The sequence below is a fragment of the Octopus bimaculoides genome, chromosome 4 (assembly GCF_001194135.2).
Source record: "Octopus bimaculoides isolate UCB-OBI-ISO-001 chromosome 4, ASM119413v2, whole genome shotgun sequence".
Lineage (NCBI taxonomy): Eukaryota > Metazoa > Mollusca > Cephalopoda > Octopoda > Octopodidae > Octopus > Octopus bimaculoides.
Window position 1 is genome coordinate 70166898 of NC_068984.1, and position 20773 is coordinate 70187670.

Sequence of the window (20773 nt, forward strand, 5' to 3'; positions counted from 1 at the left end):
AGTTGTAACTGAAAGGAATATATCAAAATATAAAGATGTAATATTACATTTGAGATAATCCTTTTCATTACAACCTAAAGAAATAAATCATTTTATTATTTGATTATTCTCTCGTTGAAAAAGAAATAGTGAATAAAGACTTTTTTTAATGTAGCCAACTTTTCTATGATATAAAACATTTAAAAGATACATCCAGCGTACATTAAACATTTATATATTTGTAATGGATTGATATTTCATCTTTTATTTACCACAAAAGTACAATTTATTGAAATATTACTTGAAACCGAAATATTTAGCCACTACTTATAGACCTACTATAACTTTTCACTAATACACTGTTTCACTTTCAAGTTTTTGACATACATATATATATATATATATATATATATATATATATATATATATATATGTATGTGTGTATATTATTTTAAACTTTGCAAACATTTAACAGGAACGAAAAGTAGTAGTTGTCAAATACGTTTCTGCGATCATATTTTCAGTTATATATCTGTTTACTGAGAGTACAGTGAATATTCTTAGACACAATTTCAATACTTGGATTGTATTTCTTTTTCAAGAATATGTTTAATAGCTATTACTGAGATTTCAATATAATGCAAACGAAGAATGATTTGTGGTAAAAAAATAATAGCAGTTTAGAACATGCACTCTGCATTTAACTAGATCTGATTTAAAGGGCATCCAGCTGTAGAAACTCTGCCAAATTAGATTGGAGCCTGGTGTTGCCATCCGGTTTCACCAGTCCTCAGTCAAATCGTCCAACCCATGCTAGCATGGAAAGCGGACGTTAAACGATGATGATGATGATGATGATTACAATCTTTAAGTTAGTTCAATTCTTACCTTCTGAATTCAAATTCTATTGCAATCAATTTTGCCTTTAATCCTAATGGTGGTCGATAAAATAAAGTACCAACCAAATTCCTGGGACACTGTAATGAACAACATCTACTTAAATCACTTGTTAAGGTTATCTCTACGGATTTTTGATAGAAATAAAGCCAGTACTGATTTTGTTACGATGTTTTGTACCCGAGATGCTTGGTGTAAACAACAACGAGATCAAAGATGGAAAATGGGTTATGGGCATATATAACGTATTTCAATTCTTGCTCCTTTATCAGTACCCATCCAACCCATTAATCACCCACGAACTCATTGCTTAAAGAGCCACTAAATATAACGGTGTAACATTATAGGATGTACCAATTTTACGTATGAAAGCGCATTCCAAAAAGCTAGTACATAAAATCATTGCTGTCTATAATTTCTACATATACATCCTTCCCTTTTGAAAGACAATCTTGGAACAACCACAGGTCCTCTTTAAGGATACTTGAAAAGTGCAACACCATATTCCTGGCTGGCCACATATGAAACTTGAAAGAAGAAGGAACCCCATGCATAATTAAATGGTGGCTCCTTGAACAGATGGGAAACTTTTTAAACTGCAGTAAAGTTAAATCAATCTCCTCATCTAAGGCTTTTCTTGCTACAAGCTAAGAATTTTTCACTGAATACAACCACCACAGCACTTTCAAAAGACACCACAGCCAGAACTAATGTAAAGGAGATCATTCTGTTCTGTCTGTTAACACTACCTGCATGGTCAATATATCGTTTTTTGTTTTCAAAATAGACTGACCATGAAGTACTCTTCCTTACTTGTAGAGAGGCTATGTACCTTCAACCATTTTGTTCTGACAAGGCACTTATATGGCTAAGCACTTTATAAATGTGAAACAATGGTCACTCTCACACCGGCCATAACAATCAACTTCCTTAAAAGATATATTACTGCTCTAATGTTTTAGAGTGTGTTTCTTTTTCAGATATATGAACTACTCACAATTCTTGGAGTGGCTGGTGTTAAGAAGGGCATCCAGCTGAAGATATCTTGCCAGATCATATTGGAGTCTGGTGCAGCCTTCTGGCTTGCCAGTCTTCAGTCAAACCGTCCAACCCATGCCAGCATGGAAATCATGCATTAAACGATGATGATGATGACATATATATATATATGTAGTGCTAGATTCATGTTTTAATAAAAAGATCAAATAATCACTGAAGAATTTTCATTTTATCATTATCATTATGTTCATGCCTGTTTTTCCCTTTCTAGCATGGATTAAATGAGTTTATTTGAGACAGCGTTTTACAGTCAGATATCTTTTTTAATGCCAATCTTTTAGTTTTTCATAACATGCAGGCATATATTGCACTTATTTTTTAAATATAGGTCTGGTAAATAATTTTTTCTGCTAAAAGCACAAGGCCTGAAATTTGTGGGTGGGGATAATCGATTATATTGACCCCAGTACTCAATGGGTATCGACCCCGAAAGGATGAAAGGAAAAGTTGGAATTTGAACTCAGAACATGAAGATGGAAGAAATACCACTAAGCATTTTGCCTGGCATGCTAACAATTCTGCCAGCTCATCGCTTTAGTCTGATCAATATTAACAATGATTGTGTTTGAAAATATAGTAAGGTAACAGCTAAAATACTTTTGATTAAAAGTATGCTTGATCATGGCTAACCTGGGACTTAATAACCCCAATAAACACAACTGTTACAAAAGACACGAACGTTACAAAATTGTTCACTTATTCTGACTTACAAGTCTCAGTTTTCTTTTTAACTTAGTTGAAATATATCAGTAGTATCAAAAAAATTAGTTATAAACTATTGATGGTGTTTACTGTTTGATTAGGTTCATAGCATATCATCTAAGTACGTCTGTCGGCATCCAATAGTAGTTTTTTATGCTTGTCTAACAAGATAATAAATCCTTGTGCTTCATACTACAATTTTCAGTCCAACATAAATAGAGAAATATGATAAATTTGTTAACCTCATAGTAGTCTCTGAAGGTATTATAATTACTTTTCTTTTTCATTTTCTTTTAAAGAAAATTGATCTTACAAGTAAGACAATTTCGTTTAAAAACTGTTTGATGATTCTTGACTCACTTGGTTAATAATGAGGAATGATAGTTTTTTTTTCCATTTGTTTATTGATTGGAACAATAAGTTGTTTTCTTTTTTGTAATCTAATAATTTGTCATTAATTTAGTATTGATTTAGTATTTGTCATTAATGTTATCATTTTTAAGGATAATTTTTTGATATTTTAATATTTTTTCATAACAGATTACAATGTTTCTCTTTAAAAATAAAAGGTGTAATATTTTTCAAAAAATAGTTTAATCATTTGGCTCTTGATGTTAACATTACAATATATTTGATACTTGAAGCCTTAATCAAATTAATAGAAAAATAATTGCTTCTTTGTTTAGAAAACAGAAAGTAGGTTATATTCACACCTATAATGAATTAAAATGATTTACTGTCATTCTGAAAACTGATTTGGTTTTTTATACAGGTTTGATGGATATTTACAGTCTAGCTACATATTTATTTTTTCTTTTAATATTTCTTTTTAGATCTATTTATAATTATCAAACTTCAGTTTGATTAATGAGGACATTTATCAAAAACTATTGTCCAAATCTTCATCATTCAAATTTTTCCTCTGTTGATAGTGGTGAAGATGGCTGAATCAGTAGATTACTGGACCAGATAGCATCACAACATTTTCAGCTTTGACTTTCTAGGTTCTGAGATGAAATTCTACTGAAGTCGTCTTTAACTTTCTACATTCTTGGGTCAATAAAACATGTTCTGGTATAACCCAGTGTATGGTTTTTTAATTATATTCCGTTCCCTATCCTAAAGATTATTATCCTTAAGACTGCGTATGAAATTAATCTCTTTAGCAGTTTGGATGTGACTATCTAAATGCAAGAACAATTTATAAAGTTTTCAAATTTGCAGTCAAAAGCAATTAAAGATGAAACACCGTTTAAAGATTTATATAATTAATCCTTTGCTGATTATTGTTAATAACTCTTGATGCTTTGAATATTAGGCTCTTATGGGGAGAGACAAACAAAATCGAAATGTTGAGTGAGCTCTAAGGATTTGTTACAATTGAATAAATATGCTGTTAGCACTTTTTGAAATTATTGCAACATTTTCATACTAGACTTGCCAATAATTTTCTGACAAAGTTAAATGCTACTGGCTTAAAGTTATATTTTTTATGTTTGTAACCTGTGATGTAAGAGAGCATTCATTAGTTTAATAGTCATTTTAGCATTTTGCATCCATTTAATGAACTCTCTTAGAAATCTCACATTCATGATAGAAGTATTTTTCATATTGCAGTCTAATTTTTTACATCTCTTGCTTTGAAAGGGGTCTCTATTGGTTTATTCACATGCTTCATCTTATATATATGAAACTTATCCATAATGAAGTGGCTTGATACCTTCTCAGGATAGTGTGAATGGAGAGACTAATAGCTGAAAATATGAATTGGTATGATCATGTTATATCTTAATTCAAAATCTGGTTATCATATATGGTGTCTGCCATTGGGATTGTACCTGGTTGATGGCTTCAGTCTCAAGCAGTTGTGATCATCAGGCATAGAAGACTTCTATTAGGGATGGTATGGATGCACTGATTGGAGCCAGCCCAATGCATCTTAGGTGAATGCCAGCACAAGTCAACTACATCATAAGTAATATCACATAAACTACATCCCAAAGACTTGCCCTCTTTGTCAGGGCTAGAAATTACTTCAGACCAGAACAATTGATGATTCTTTATAAACCAATAGTGACCCACAACTTCCACATCCAAGATGGTACTGCTGTCACTCACACAAACAAGAACTGATATTGTTGGAAGTGACAGCAAATAAGTAGTTGATATAAAAAATTAAAAGTAATCAACAAAATTGAATATTGATGCTCCTGATACTAAAGCTGAAAGAGTCAGAAGTATTATCCACATATTCCACTGTGGTTAATTCTGTCAGGAAGTCACTGATTTAACACAGATGGAGTCTATAGGTAGTCAGTTTTTCACAGCAACTCTTCTTGGGCAATCATTGTCAAAAAGCTTGCAAGGGTCAACATCAAATAGTATGTAATATAACAGAGTATATTTTCACTACATTCAGTGTTATGAAAGCTGTACTAGCAGTCAACAAGGTGGAAAAAGCTTCAAAGTGTTGAAGAGGAATTTTGTTAATAGCTACATCCTTCACCTTTGTGATGTTGGATTTGAGTGTAATTGGCAGGGTTGGCAGAGGGATTGCATTTTGGAGAATAGGACATAAAGTAGCATTTTTCTAAATACCAAAATATATCACTGTGGACAGAGAGCAAATAACAGAGAGGAAGAAATACAGGATGGTAGGGAGAGAGAGAGGGAGAGACAAAAAGAGAGGAAATGTGAGAAGGAGAAATAAAGAGAGAAATTGATTAGTCTAACGACGAGCTAGGGTAAATTATCTAAGGATAACGGATGGTACATTCTCAAGATCAGTGATGTTACATATATATATATATATATATATATATAGATCCTTCCCTTTTGAAAGACAATCTCGGAAAAAACCAAAACCACAGGTCCTCTTTTAGGATACTTGAAAAGAAAAAGTGCAACACTATATTCCTGGCTGGCCACATATGGGACTTGAAAGAGGAAGGAGTATTAAACAGGTATATCAAATAACCCAAGTTGTGTGCATGTTGTCAATGCATGAATACTTGACATATAAGTCAAGTACCCTGTATATCTGTACATGTTGGTGAGCTTAGTATTGTGGGAAAAAATACTTAGTGTTTGCAATGTGGTTTTGGTTAGAAAGAGGGCAGCAGATATGAAGTGGGGTTTTGTGAGCATATTGTTTATAGAGCTTTGGAGTTGAGAAGGGGATAAGGAAAATATTCCACAAATCTCATAAAGATCTTTTAGGCCAGAAACCAAATGGAACAGCAGCAGTGCTGAGTAAAATCCATTAAATGTGACAGAATACCATGGCAATTTAGTTATATGAGAGGTATTTAGCTGTTAATTATCTGTAGTGGAGAGTAAAGTTGAGAAGATTCAGAATATTGAATGATGAGTGATGGCTATTGGTTCAGCTTTGGGTGTCTGGTGGTTAGAAGCCTTATATTTTAACAAATTAATATACTGACTGAGACAGGTAATAGGTCGTTAGCTTTTTTTTTTTCTTTGTCTGAAATACTTCACTGGATATGCCAAGTTTTTTGGTTAACTTTTAAAAATATATAAAAATATATTTGTGTAAATCCATGTATTATACAGTCATGATGCAGGCTTTGTATATTTATATGAATTGTGATTTGATACATTTTGACATTTCTTTCAATATTCTACTCAAAGAAGTTTTTCTATTTAAATTCTTTATCAACCAGGAGAGTATTAGCTGGATCTTTAGTTATTTCATTAAAAATTTTGGCAATAATGAATTTGAGTGAATTTAAGGATAAATGTGAGGTATTTTGCAATAATGGATTGGCTACATTGTTTGATTGTTGTCAAAAAGCTTGCTGCTAATTAAACATTTTTTTTTAATTTACATTTAACTTTGCCAACCATCTGCTACACATTCGACAGTTTATATTGATTAGATTGATTTTTGGCAGATATTTTACTCAAATTAAGTGGGTTGAAGAAGGAAAATTAAAACTAAAAGTTTTCATATTCTAAAACTCTTGAAAATTCATCGTTCAGTTTTCTTCACTTCTCCTATGATCAATGTTTGCAAAGTAATAACTAGCAGCAGTATTTTGGTTGATTGTTATTGCATGCTTTACGTATATATTTAAGAGGAACTAAATGACACCAGCTCATGGGTCTGCATCTCAAACTTGATGCATGGTTCTTATGTATTTGGGCAGTATGCTTAAATGTTTAGTAGCTAGTTTATTTTATTGTTAAGGGTAATAGTTATTCCAGTAAATTTTACTTGCATTTGAAACGCATTCTGTAAATGACAGTAATTTATCTCATTTGCTTAGTAACATGAACACATCAGACATATAAAGCTTCTTGATACTTGAGGGCTTTTCACTATTTCTTATAACAAGACACTTTGTTTTTCATTGCCTCATTATACGTATTTGAGAAATTGGTTCTTCAATATTCTGAGAGAAATTTACTTGTGAAAGTCTAGTACTCTTTCTACAAAGTGTTTTGAATCTCATTTGTTTGCCATTAGAAAGCTTGAATTCAAGCATTGACCATATGGATTTGTGTTTCTGAAACAAGTATTGTTTATATCTTCTTTAAATGTAGTTATGTAAATATGGAAGACACATGGTTCAGTGGTTAGAGCATTGGGCTCACAATAATGAGGTAGTGAGTTTGATTTCCAGACTGGACAATGTGTTGTGTTCTTGAGTAAGATACTTTATTTCGTGTTGCTCCAGTTCACTCATCTGTATAAATGAGTTGTAACTTCACTGATGCCAAGCTGTATCAGCCTTTTTCTTTCTCATGGATGGCATCTGAAGGGTGGAAAGAAGAGGCTGATATGCATTGGAAACTGCTGGTCTTCCATAAACAACCATGCCAAGACTTGTGTCTTTAAGGAGAAATTTCTAGGTGCAATCCCATGGTCATTCATGACCAAAGGGGATTTTTACCCATTACTCCTTAATATCTCATTCTTGGTTACATTTATGGCCATGTGGTTAAAAAGTTTACGTTGCAATCATGTGGTTTATGTGCAATGGAGAAATTGCTTTCTACTACAGCCTTATGTTGATCAATAACTTATGAGAGAAATTTGGTAATTAGAAACTGTATGCTATCCTGAAGTGTGTGTGTGTGTATGTATGTGTGTGTGTATTGGGATATTTATTTGATATAGTTATATGTGGTTTACAACAATTGAGCAAATAATATACCAAAATTATAAGTAATATAACATAATGGACAATAAATGGCTTTGGTTTTACTACTTAACTGTCGGGGTAGGATAGTGATAGAGACAAAGAGGTAGGTAGTTAGGTGGGTGATTAAAAAGAATGAGACAGATTAAAGATTGCTAAGGACCAGCCTGGTCAAATCAATCAGAGCTGGCAGTTATTTTCATTTTCCTATTCGTCTAAATTTTGCTCAATTTAAGAATGACAAAAACTTTAAGACATAAACGGAATTCAACAGACCTGAAATGTAAGCATTAACCTCTATATTAATAATACTCTATAACTTATGGAAATATTCCTTGAGATCAATTTGAGGATATTACATGAGAATATAAATATCAAATGAATGTGGTTTTAAATTTTCCTTGACATTTGATAATTGCTATATGTATGCATACGTATGTGTTTGTTTGTGTGTGCCAATAATTTCATAAATTGAGAGAAGGTTGCTTTGACTTATTAATTAGATGTTATAATGTCAGTACAATACACCTTGTGTTATCTACTGTATAATATTGATACAAAAGGCAGACTAGAGTCATTGACCTAATCAAACAAACCAATTCATCTTGTGTTTGCTTCTTCTGTTATATTTTCATTTCTGTTATATCATTTTATCACCTTGCTGCAAACCACATATAGCTGCATTGACTTAATATATCTACAATGTAAAAAAAATTAAAAAATCATCTTGAAATAGAACACTTGAAATTTATGCATCTTTATGTGCATATGTATATGTGTGTATGTGTGTATATGTGCATATATGTATGCACACGTCTTTGTTGATATATATCAACAAAGGATGTAAACATAAGCCTCCACTACCATCACTACCACCACCACCACCACTACCACCACCACAAAAAAAAGGAGAACTGAAAAATTGATGGTTTGTAAACGAAATCCATTGTGATGTTTGTTGTTCTGCAATGATTTAGCACTTCTCCCTTGTCACTCTTGCAATCAGAATTGCAGTGAACCTGAGATTGACCCATTTTAAAAGCTGTAACCAATTATGCTATTGTTCTCCATCATCATCATCATCATCATCATCATCATCATCATCATCATCATCATCATCATCATTATTATCATCATCATCACTACTGCTTCCATTGCAACCACCACCACCACCACCATCATCATCATCATCATCATTTTCCCATAAATTTTCTATGCAAGTAGATGTTTGGCAGGTTTGATGTACATCACATCTGTGAGGTCTGATATCCTGTGATCTAATCTCAAAGCTTCTTTCCATGCCTTCTTTAGCCCTTCTCTTCCATCTACATTCTTCTCCTCTGCAATGATATCACATTCATTATTAGTTTAGCAAAGCTTTCCTACCTGCCTTATTTTCCATCCTCTATTTCTATTTAAAATGTCAAGTTTAAAAATGAAATTGTTTATAACTGATATGTGTTTTGCCTGTTTGGCATTAAGGATTTCTATAATATTGAAAATTTATATTAAATATATTTTTAAAAAAAGATCTAATTAACTGATGAAACTTTATTGATTAAACAAACCATGATTATCATTATTTTAAACAGCTTATCTGTCACCTATTCATTGTGTTGCTAAATTAAAAATATTCTCAAATAAATATGCAAAATTTATGATACAGCAAACTATTGAAATGAAAATACTTAAAAACCCTAAAGAGATCATGTGACATCATTAAATACTTTTTTTCTTATACATTTCTTATATACAAGAAATCTCATATTTTTTATATTTGCCTTACAAAAGCTGTCTTTTTGAAGGATTTTTGACTAAGATAAGCTTTTATCATACTACAAAGAATCATGAGGTGATCTTCACCTCTAGTTTTTATGTTACCAAGCAGACATATGTTAACCTGGATATGTCACTAGTCTGCTGAATGTGATTTTCCTGCTGGAGAAATTGAACCTGACACTGAGAAGAAAGAAATAAAACCTGCTTGACTAAATGGGGTGGTGGGGAGATGGGGTGACAGTTGGGGCCAGTGTTGAGAGGCTAGAATGTGATAGAGAGACAAGCTTAGGTGTCTTGCTGTGGAGATGATGCAAGACTACCTTGCATTATTTAAAGGTAGGTAGGAGAAGCTGGAAAGATGATAAACATGGTAGTGATGAGATACCAGAGCAGTTCAGTGTAAAAGAAGGTCAGTACAAGAGAGGATATGGACAGTGGCTCAGGAGAAGGGCTAGTTTAATAAGAGTGTGTGGGGAGTATAATATGTGTTTCAGTTTTAGACAGGTCTTTACAAATGTGTTTTTTTATAACTTGATATTGCTGGAACATATTTCTCAAACTCTTGTGTATATCATCTAAAACTCTTGGTATATCACTGCTACAAGTGTGTCATACTCTTACCATCATAGTCTTAGACCATCTAAACTTGGTTTTTGACCACAACAAGAAATTGTAAGCATGAGAAATAAAACCACTGAAGTGGTTCAGACTAGGAATTGAATTCACATTATAAGTTCACCAGGAATTAAGCACCACTCTTCCACTGTGCAGAAAAAAGATCCATCATAAATAAATGCTTTCTAGGAAGTTATTAGTTGTATATATTTAATTTTGCAAATGGCCAATTGGGAGAAACTCAAACATGAAAAAGAGTAGATTGCTAGATAAATTCAATGTTTAGTATAAGCTAGATGTTTCTAAAGTAAACCCAATTTGATTGGTATATGAACTAAATGTTGCCAATTTGCTACCATCACAATAACAACAAGAACACCAGCAAGCAATAAAAAATATGAAAATATATTTACTTTTAATATTGTGAAGTAAGCTGTTTAATCTGGTGTTCAGTCTTGTTATGGATAGAGGATATGACAAAGCTGGAGGCCTAAAACATAGTAAATACATTGTTATAAGTCTTACAAATAAATATTGGAATAGAGCATTATAGAAATAAATTAATGTTTTATGTATGTGTGTGTGTATGTGTTAAATAAACAGTATTGTAGCTATTGGGATGTAGATATAAACATATTGTTACAAAAACTGGAGATGTAACGATATAATAGATAAAAAGGTTATAACAACGAAAAATATAAGGAAATGAAGTAAAAGGGTACTAGATCTAGATAAATGTATAAAATACTTCTCAAATGTTCTCAGTACTTTTCTGGTGGAAAGCTGTATATTGGTATCACACTTCTGTTTCTGCATACCTCTATACTCCAGCACCTTCATTTATTTATGTCTTTTGGGTTGTCTTCCAGGTCTGTTTTTGTCAGTTCATCACTAATGAAAAAAGTTTTTCTTCTCCAGGAATTCTTTGAAAAGTCTTTATTTAAAACATCTGTTTTACTTCTATCCAATAAGAATATTTTTTGCTTTTGCATTTTTTAAATTTTTTTTTTACCATTATATGTCATTCTCTGTCTTCCTCAAAGACATTGTGTGTGGGAGAGCATTCAGTGGTAATTGCAAGCAGTTAATATATATATATATATGTGTATATATATATATATATATATATATATATATATATATATATATATATATATATATATGTATATATATATATATATATATATATATATATATATACTCGTTTGATGTTGGTAATTCAATCCATCACTACTGAGTTTCCTGCAAGATTCATTTGTACAAGCAATAAGGAAAAATGTGAATGGAGTGAATCACCTGCATTATAGAAATAAAAACATTCTGCAATGAATATTCAGTACACATTCCTTTTGTTTGTTTGTAAAACAAAACGTATACATACATACATATCGACATCATCATCATCGTCATTTAACGTCTGATTTCCATGCTGACATGGGTTGGACAGTTTGACTGAGGGCTGGTAAGCCAGAAGGCTGCACCAGGCTATGATCTGAACTGGCAGTTTCTACAGCTGGATGCCCTTCCTAATTCCAACCATTCTGAGTGTGGTGGGAGCTTTTTACATGCCACCAGCACATAAAAATATATTTACATGTGTGAGTGTGTGTGTGTGTGTGTGTGTGTGTGTGTGTATGTGTATACACACATATGTACAACGGAAATGAAAAAAGCACCAGTTCACACTCTAAAGTGGTTGATTTTAGGAAGGGCATCCAGCTGGAGAAACTATGCACATGCCGACATGGATCTTAGTTGTTAGATGATGATGATGATGATATATTTAATATATATATATCATCATCATCATCATCATCATCATCATCTAACGTTTGTTGTCCATGCTGGCATAGGTTGGATAGTGTGACCAGAGTTGACAAGGTGGGGAGCTGCACCAGACTCCCATCTGATTTCACTTGGTTTCTATGACTGGATGCCCTTCCTAATACCAACCACTTTATAGAGAGTCCTTTTACACGGCATTGCATGGGCACTTTCATGTGGCACCACGTAAGTACTTTTGCGCGAGACTACCATGAGAGCTTTACGCAACCAGAAAGATTGATCTTAACACTTCTGTTGTGGAGTATAGGTTTTACTGATACACACACATTCATGCATGCGCACGCATATACACACATATATTTGTTATATATACATAAACACATACACACACACATACATACACACACACACACACTCACACACACACACACATATAGGGGCATGAAAACAGAGTTTGATAACTTTTGAGAATTGATAACGAGAACTTGCATACAGTAAGTCTAACATTTTTTTGTTTAAGATTGTGATAGACTGTACTAAAGTTATAGAATTGCTTCCATGATGTAATCACTGAAATAAGTCATACCAGGCATTGTACACATGACATCATTGCTGATATGCAAAGTGAACAGTCAACTGTACTCTAAACGTAAGGCTAGAGATGTTTTAGAGATGATTGCGATGACACCCACATTTTTGTAGCTGGTTTAGAATCTGGTGCAGCAAATCAATCCATCAATGTTTCTTGTCTTGCAAAAATCCGTGGTGTGAACATATGAAAAATGGATTGAGCCATTAATAATAGCTTAGTTATGAAGTCATTCACTTACAGGTCTCAGAGCATTCTCAGGGCTTTTGTTAAGCTATCAAAGCTGAGACAGCTTTAAAATAATTCCACTTCCTACGGTATGTGAGAAATAAAATGAGAATTTTATTTCACAACTATCGGAGTGTGAAGTGCTCCTCACAGCTGCAGATTCATGAGATGGTTGTGATTTATAAACAGTTTTGAGTAGGAACCAGTAAGAGAAGTACAAACATGTAATGTGCATGTCTACACTGGATTTGCAAAATGGGAGAAGAATAAAAACACAAGGCACATGTCAAACGAGTTATACAACATGTAGTTTTGAAGTAATTTTCTTGTTTTTAGCAAAAAGAAATTTGCAGTTTACTAAATCATCAAAATGTCACAACTTCAGGGTTTTAGATGTTGAACCTTTAAGAGTTCCTGCTGTTAAATAAATGCAAAAACACTACCTCCTTTAAGATGCCTGGAGCCAGTGCAAGTGGAAAATTTGTTAAGCAAACTTATTTCATTGAAGTAGGTCATCATGAAGTATTTGAAGATTCTTGATAAAGTCATGATGTTGTGGATCACTAAACATTATTATCTAAATGATGTAATTGGCACCTAAGTCTCTGCACCAACATATCAGCCAAAGTAAATGCAAGATTATTTGATGAGAAAAATCTTTCCTTGTTTGTCTACAAAGAATCTTGGACTTCTAGCTCACCAAATGAAAATTCATGTAACTTTTGTATGTGGGTCCTCTTTGAAGACAAGTCTGACACAACACAGCATTACCAGCATCACTACATTCATGTAATTCAGAAGGCATTCAGGTTTATCAATGTAGATAACACAAAAAAAAGCATGTTTACACTTCCACATCTGTATTTAAAGTTATAACTGTTAATGGAGAGCGTTTTGAGTAATATCTTTTCCTGTTTTTGTTAAATAAACATACCAAGTTCCATTTTTTTTTCAATTTTTTTCATTTTTGTGGGTAACAGGCTTTTAAACTTCTCAACACAGACACTCAACTTAGGTAAATATCCTTGTTTGCATAAATGTGTACATGGAGATGCTGAAAAGTTCTTGGCTTTGGGTAAGAGAAAATACAGGAGGATCAGTTAACTATGATTTTATACAATATATTCCCCTTTCATATTCACACACTTATTGCAGCAGTCTTTCAGCTTCTCTAAGCCATGTAAAGAATTCGGAAGGTGGAGCCTCCAACCTGATTTTTTGCCATACCCTTAAAGCCAAAAACTTTTCGGCATCCTCTTGTACACACACACACACACATATATATACATAGAAATGTATTCATACACACATATATGTATATATATACAACAGTTTCTTACAATATATTGTTGATGAAAAGGAAAATATGTTATGTTGTAGATTAGTAATTTCTTTTGTTTTCATTAAGAGATAAAATCAGCCACAATGGATTGACAGAGATACAAACAAGAAAGTTTCATTCCAAAGCATTGGAAAACAAGAGCTGAGTTTATATAGAATGATTACTAAAGAAATTAATTAAACAGCAAAGGTTTCAAACAATGGAATCTAATACATTCAAGCAACAGTGTGTGTATGCAACTGCATGAGTGTCTGTTTGTTGCCTCAAGGAGAGAGAGGGTGGAAGAAGGGAGAAAGAGGGAGAAATAAAGAGAGAAAAAAGTGAAAGAAGAAATATGTTTCAAGGTTTGATTACAAGTGCTGGTCAGAGGCTAGCAACTCTGTGGTTGTGTGGCTATTGTTTTCCAAAAAAGAGGTTCATGAGTTCATTGAAGGATGCTGCTTAGAAGTTGGAGGCCAGCAAATCATTATTTTGGTGGGAAGGAATGGAGAAGGGGAGGGTTGACTAGTCATGTGACTATAAGGCAATGTTTTCTGGAGATAAGAATATATGTCGATAGTAAATGGCTCCTAGACTAAGATTTAGTGAATCAAAATATTTACAAAGTTTTTTGGGTAATTTTTGCAGCCAAACTATTTTCAAGAAAATATAATGACAGCCAAAAGTTGCGAAGTGGCTGAACAAAACAAAACTGAATGCAAGTCAGTATTTTCATATATGGGCATATATGAGTGTTTATGTGCGTATAGGGTGAGAGGCAGATAAAAGCATTTATGAAAAGACAGCAATAGAAGAATACACGAATGCATACATACACAAATGCATACATAGCATTATTACATATATGCATACACACGTGCATAAGATTGTGGTTTTAAACAGAAAACTCTCTTAACAAATGAATGATTGCACTTAGAAAGTCGATAGTCAAATACTTGTCCGGTTATCCTAATGCATATTTTAGGTTCATCTCTGTGGTTTATTTCTGTTGTAGTGTTGTTGTATACGATTATTACTTCTGCCTTCACTAAGGCGAAGGTATTGCTTACAATTGTGTTTGTTTGTCTTTGGACAAGATATCTCAAGAACCACTGGATGGATTTAGATGAAACTTTCTGGGATGTTTTGCCTTGCAACTGGTATGAACCTATTAGATTTTGGGATCAATCTAGTGCCAGACAAGGATTCTAGATAATTTTTTCTGGATTATTTTTAAATTTTATTCTTGAGAGCAGTTGGGTTCATTTTTAGTATTCTTATTTGTGAGAGCAGTCGAGTTTATATCAGATATTTGCATTTTAAAAATCATCTCTGGCTAATCATTGAGTGTATGTTGATGTTGCTTTGGCAGAGGTTTGCACTCTCTGAGTGCTCTTGTTATCATTATTATTATTTTCATATTCACTCAACAGATTAGACTATTGGGAAAGAAAAGAATCCTAGCATCAGACTACAAGTAGTCTTACATGTCAATGATCCTCCTATTGGGTTACAGCAAGTAACCTTAGATGCCAAGAACGCTCCAAAGTATCTTAGCTGTCCCCAATAACATTGTTTTCTGGAGCTGTACTAAATTGGGTTTTATGCCTATTTCCCCCATCCATCTGTTCAGATCTTTAGGGATAATTCCTAATGCACCTATAAAACCTGGAATACATTTAGCCAGCACTTTCCTTAGACTCTGTAATTCAATAGCTAGGTCCTGGTGCTTTGCAACTTTTTCTCTATCTCTCATATTAATTTTTTCAGCATTTGAGACTGTAAAGTCAATAATCTGGCACTTTCTCTCCACTTTATCTACTACTACCAAATCAGGCCTTCAAGCTTCTGTTACTCGGTCAGTCTGAATGTTAAAGTCCCACAACATCATGTATTTCTTACTTTCTAGTATTTTACTTGGTTCATGTTCATACCATTTATCAGCATGCTCAAATCCTAGCTTTCTACATAACTCCCAGCAGATACTCTCCTTATCAACTGGATAAGGTCAAGCAACAGACAAGCAAATCTGTGGTACTGAGAAGAGTATTTGTTGTGGGAAGGTCTCATTAATAAGGCTGAGAATGTGGTCAATGGTAAATTTCACGAAAGAAATGGCAGTGGATCAGAAAGGTAGTAAGTAGCAGTATAGAAAGGGTGTAGAGCAGCAGTATAGAAAGGGTGTAGAGCAGCAGTATATAAATATATAAGTAGATGAGATATAGAGAGATGTCAAGAGTGGAATGTGTGTGAAAAGGATGCACAATGCTTTAGATGGAGGTCAGAGGTATGTAGGGTGGATATAGTGACTGGCAAAACAAAGGTGAGTGTATCAATGGCAACTCCCTCTCATATCTGCGTGTTGAGTGATAGAAGATATAAGAGGGTGTTGTGGGTGCGGTATAGAAGTCATAAGAATAAAAGGGTGTTCTGTGGAAATATGGTGGGAAGGGGTGATATTGAGAATGAGGGATGGGTAATAGAGGGTGTGGTTGGTTCTAAGGAATGGAATAACTGGTAGTGCAAAAAGAGATGAAATGTGTACAGTTCTGCTCTCATATAGTTACACCAACTGACTGAACAGTGCAGCAGTTAAAAGAGTGAGGAAGGGAAAGTTAAGGTGTGGGGAAAGCTTGAAAGGGACAAATTCATTTGCATACCATTGTGTAGCTTGAGATAATAATAGAAGACATATGTCCAAGTTACAGAGTAGTCAGATTGAACCTGAAAACCATATAATCATAAAATCAAACATCTTAATCACACTGTCAGCCTTAATATGTGCATTTCTTTGAAAAGATAATTTTAAAAGTGGAGGTAGACTGTGAAATCTTCCAGGCTATGCTAAGCATATACCATTAGTTAATGAACTTGTGCTTTTTGTCTTTCATTATCAATCTAGCCAATGTAGCAATCACCATTGTTACTCAGTTCTAAAATACTTGTCTGCAGAAATCAGATGGCAAAAGTATTAATAGTAAAAGCTAAACCTCCACAGAGACTGTTTTCTCTGTTATAATAAGAACCAAAGCAAAAAAATAAGTAAAAAAAAAATAAAAAATCACATAGTAATAAAATATTGATAGCAATTATTACAGCTGAAAATTTAGTCATGATTTTCCACCTATTGCTTCTTTAAAATATTTCCTTATTCAGCTCAGTATGTGTAAATATTTGTCATGATATTCCCAGCAGCTATTTGACTGTCTGTTAACATTGTTATAAGTTGTTAGATATCTAATGTAAACCAATTTATCCAGAGCCAGATATGAAGTTGAGTTTATAAGTAATCCTCAAGCAATGAATCAACTAAGACACACATTGATATATATATGGTACAATAATTCTGTAAGCTGTTATTGTAGTTTAACCTTAAGTCAGGTCATGTTAGAATAGGCCTGTAATGAAGGGCATTCCATTAATTTGTCTAACATGTTTTTACTCTTTTAAGATGGCAGCATGTGCTTTGAGAGAATTCTGCTGCCATTTCATGCAGCTTGAGTTCGTCTTTTTTCAAATTGTTGTTTAGTTAGGCGCTTTTTCATTTGATCATTACAAAGATAATTTATTGAACTGTAAATTGACTATACAATAATGATTTCTAACATTGGTACTATCGACTCCAGTTCTTGACTGGCCCTTGATTTTATCATCCCAGAAGAAATAAAGGTTAAGCTGAAATTCATAACATTTAAGCAAAGAATTTAAAGAATCTTAAACTAAATTAGGTAAGATATTTTGTTCAGCACTCACTTGTTTTTATCAATTCACTAATCTTTAAAATAACATAAAAAAGCTGCATTGTTGGTATTGCTTTTGTTGTTACTGTTGTTGTTGTTAAGGTGGTGAGCTGGCAGAATTGTTAGCAAGCTGAGTAAAATGCGTCATGGTGTTTCATCTGTCTAAACATTCTGAGTTCAAATTCCAATGAGGTCAACTTTGCTTTTCATTTTTATCAGTTGAGCACTGGGGCTGATGTAATTAACTTACCACTTTCCCTGAAAATTGCTGGCTTTATGCCAAAATTTGAAACCATTATTATCATTATTATTATTATTATTATTATTATTATTATTATTATTATTATTATTATTATTATTATTATTATGTTTGACTTTGCTTTATACTTGTATAAGTTGATTCCAAGTCTCACCCAGAGACCTCAAGAGACAACAAATCAGAAGTTCAAGTTGATGTTATGCCTAAGGTGTCATATATTTAGTTTTGCACATAGTATTGTTCTAGAGAATGTTTAAGAAAACCCTTTAAGAAAACAGAAGAAAATTTGTTCTAGTGAATTCTTTTATTTGTTTCAGTCATTTGACTGTGGCCATGCTGGAGCACCACCTTATTCTTTGTAAGCCTAGTACTTATTCTATTCATCTCTTTTGCTGAACTGCTAAATGACAGGGACGTAAACACACCAACATCGGTTGTCAAGCGATGGTGGAGGTACAAATGCAGATACAAATAACAAACACACACATACATATATGTACATACATACATACATACATACATACATATATATATATATATATATATATATATATATATATATATATACACGAAGGGCTTCTTTCAGTTTCCATCTACCAAATCCACTCACAAGGCTTTTGGGCGACGTGAGGCTATAGTAGAAGACACTTGCCCAAAGTGCCATGCAATGGGACTGAACCCGGAACTATGTGGTTAGTAAGCAAGCGTCTTATCACACAGCCACTCATGTGCCTATGTTTAAGAAAATTCTTCTTCTTCTTCTTCTTCTTCTTCTTCTTCTTCTTCTTCTTATTATTATTATTATTATTATTATTATTATTATTATTAGCAATATTATTATTACCATCATCATAATCATCATCATATCATCATCATCATCATCATCATCATCATCATCATCATTATTATCCTATTTGTCATTTATGGCTTCTGTTCATTATGACTTTATTTCAGCTGCCTTAGTACTAGGCATCCTCCAGAGGCCAAGAGTAACAAGTGTACTTTTGTTTTGTTATGCATGCTAAAATTATCACCCAATTTACTCCATTTTAGATGGAGAGTGCTTTCCGTAGTATATGGGCTGTACCCATCAAGGTTATCTTTTGTAGTTCATAGAGATTGGAGTTACCAGGGAGTTGCTTAATATACTTCTCAGCTCTCTTCTTTATCATTCCCAATGCACTAGTTACTACAGGTATTATCGTAGTACTAAGCTTCCACAGTTTTGTAGTTTCAGTTTGCAGATCAGTGAGAAATCTTTTCGTATTCCTTTCTTGAGACATTTTGATCTTGTGGGACAGACATATCTATTAACAGACAAGTTCCTCTGTTGTAGTCCTTGATCCCACTGTCTGGTAGATTGGAGTCAAATTTTCTGTCTGTTTGTGTCGGGAAGTGCCAAAGGATGGTGATACCCTCACCATTTACTACATCCTCTGGATGGTGCTTGTACCACTTACCATGGGATTTAATTTCGCAGTAGTTACAAGCATTCCATGGGATGTACTGCCCTAGTCTGTCATGTCTTATGAGTTACTTCTTTTCAGTGAGGACTGGGCAGCCAGAAACAACATGATCAATTGTTTCTGTGAATTTTCTGCAAATTCTGCAAGAGAGATCAGATCCATCTTTCAGGACGTTTGTATGGTAATTTCTGGTAGGTAAGCTCTGATCTTGCACTGCAATAACAAAACCTTCTGTTTCCATTTTCAGACCTGTCGCTTGTAGCCATTAGTGTGTAAATTTTGATCAAAATTATCATCATCATCATCATCATCATCATTGCAACTACTACTACTACTACTACTACTGCTACTACTACTACTACTACTACTACTACTACTACTACTACTACTACTACTACTAATACTACTACTACTACTACCACCACTACTATTAGTACACTGGACAAAATATTCAGTGGCTTATTGTCTCCCTTTATGTACTGAATTCAAATTCCACTGAGGTCAGTTTTGTCTTTCATTGACTTTTTTTCTCTTTTCAAACACTATTGGTCCTGTGCCAAAATTTGGAACCATTTGTTGTTGTTTTGGTATTGGTATTAGTAGAATGCCCTTCTAAGTCACTCATAAGCTTTGTATATGTTAACTGAGATTTAATGATCCATGATTTGAAAGTTTTGCTTTGTGCTGTTAGGAAGATAACTAGGATCATGAAGGGTTGGTTAATTCTTTATTTTTACCATTAGGTGATGAAGTTTGAAGATCTTTTTGGAATTTATCCATTGTTTAAAAAGAAAAACATGGAATCAAAATTTTCATCAGGAAGTTAGAGAGAGTTAAACACAAGCTGCTACTTCCCACATCTTAAATGAAAAGACCTCTACTAATGTTCACAGGAGCAGCATCAACAACGACAATGGGAACCTAAATGGAAGGACTGACAGTGACACTAGCACCACCACTTCCACCACCAGCAAAGGCAAAATTGCAATAAACCAATAAAGGTAAGGATAACAAAAGTAAAGAAACAGCATTGAAAATGAGGATGATAAAATATAAAATTTAGCAACAGCAACAATACACCATATGTATGTGTGTTTGTGTGTCTGTGTTTGCCCCCACCACCATTGCTTAACAACCGATGCTGGTGTGTTTACGTCCCCGTAACTTAGTGGTTCGGCAAAAAGAGACC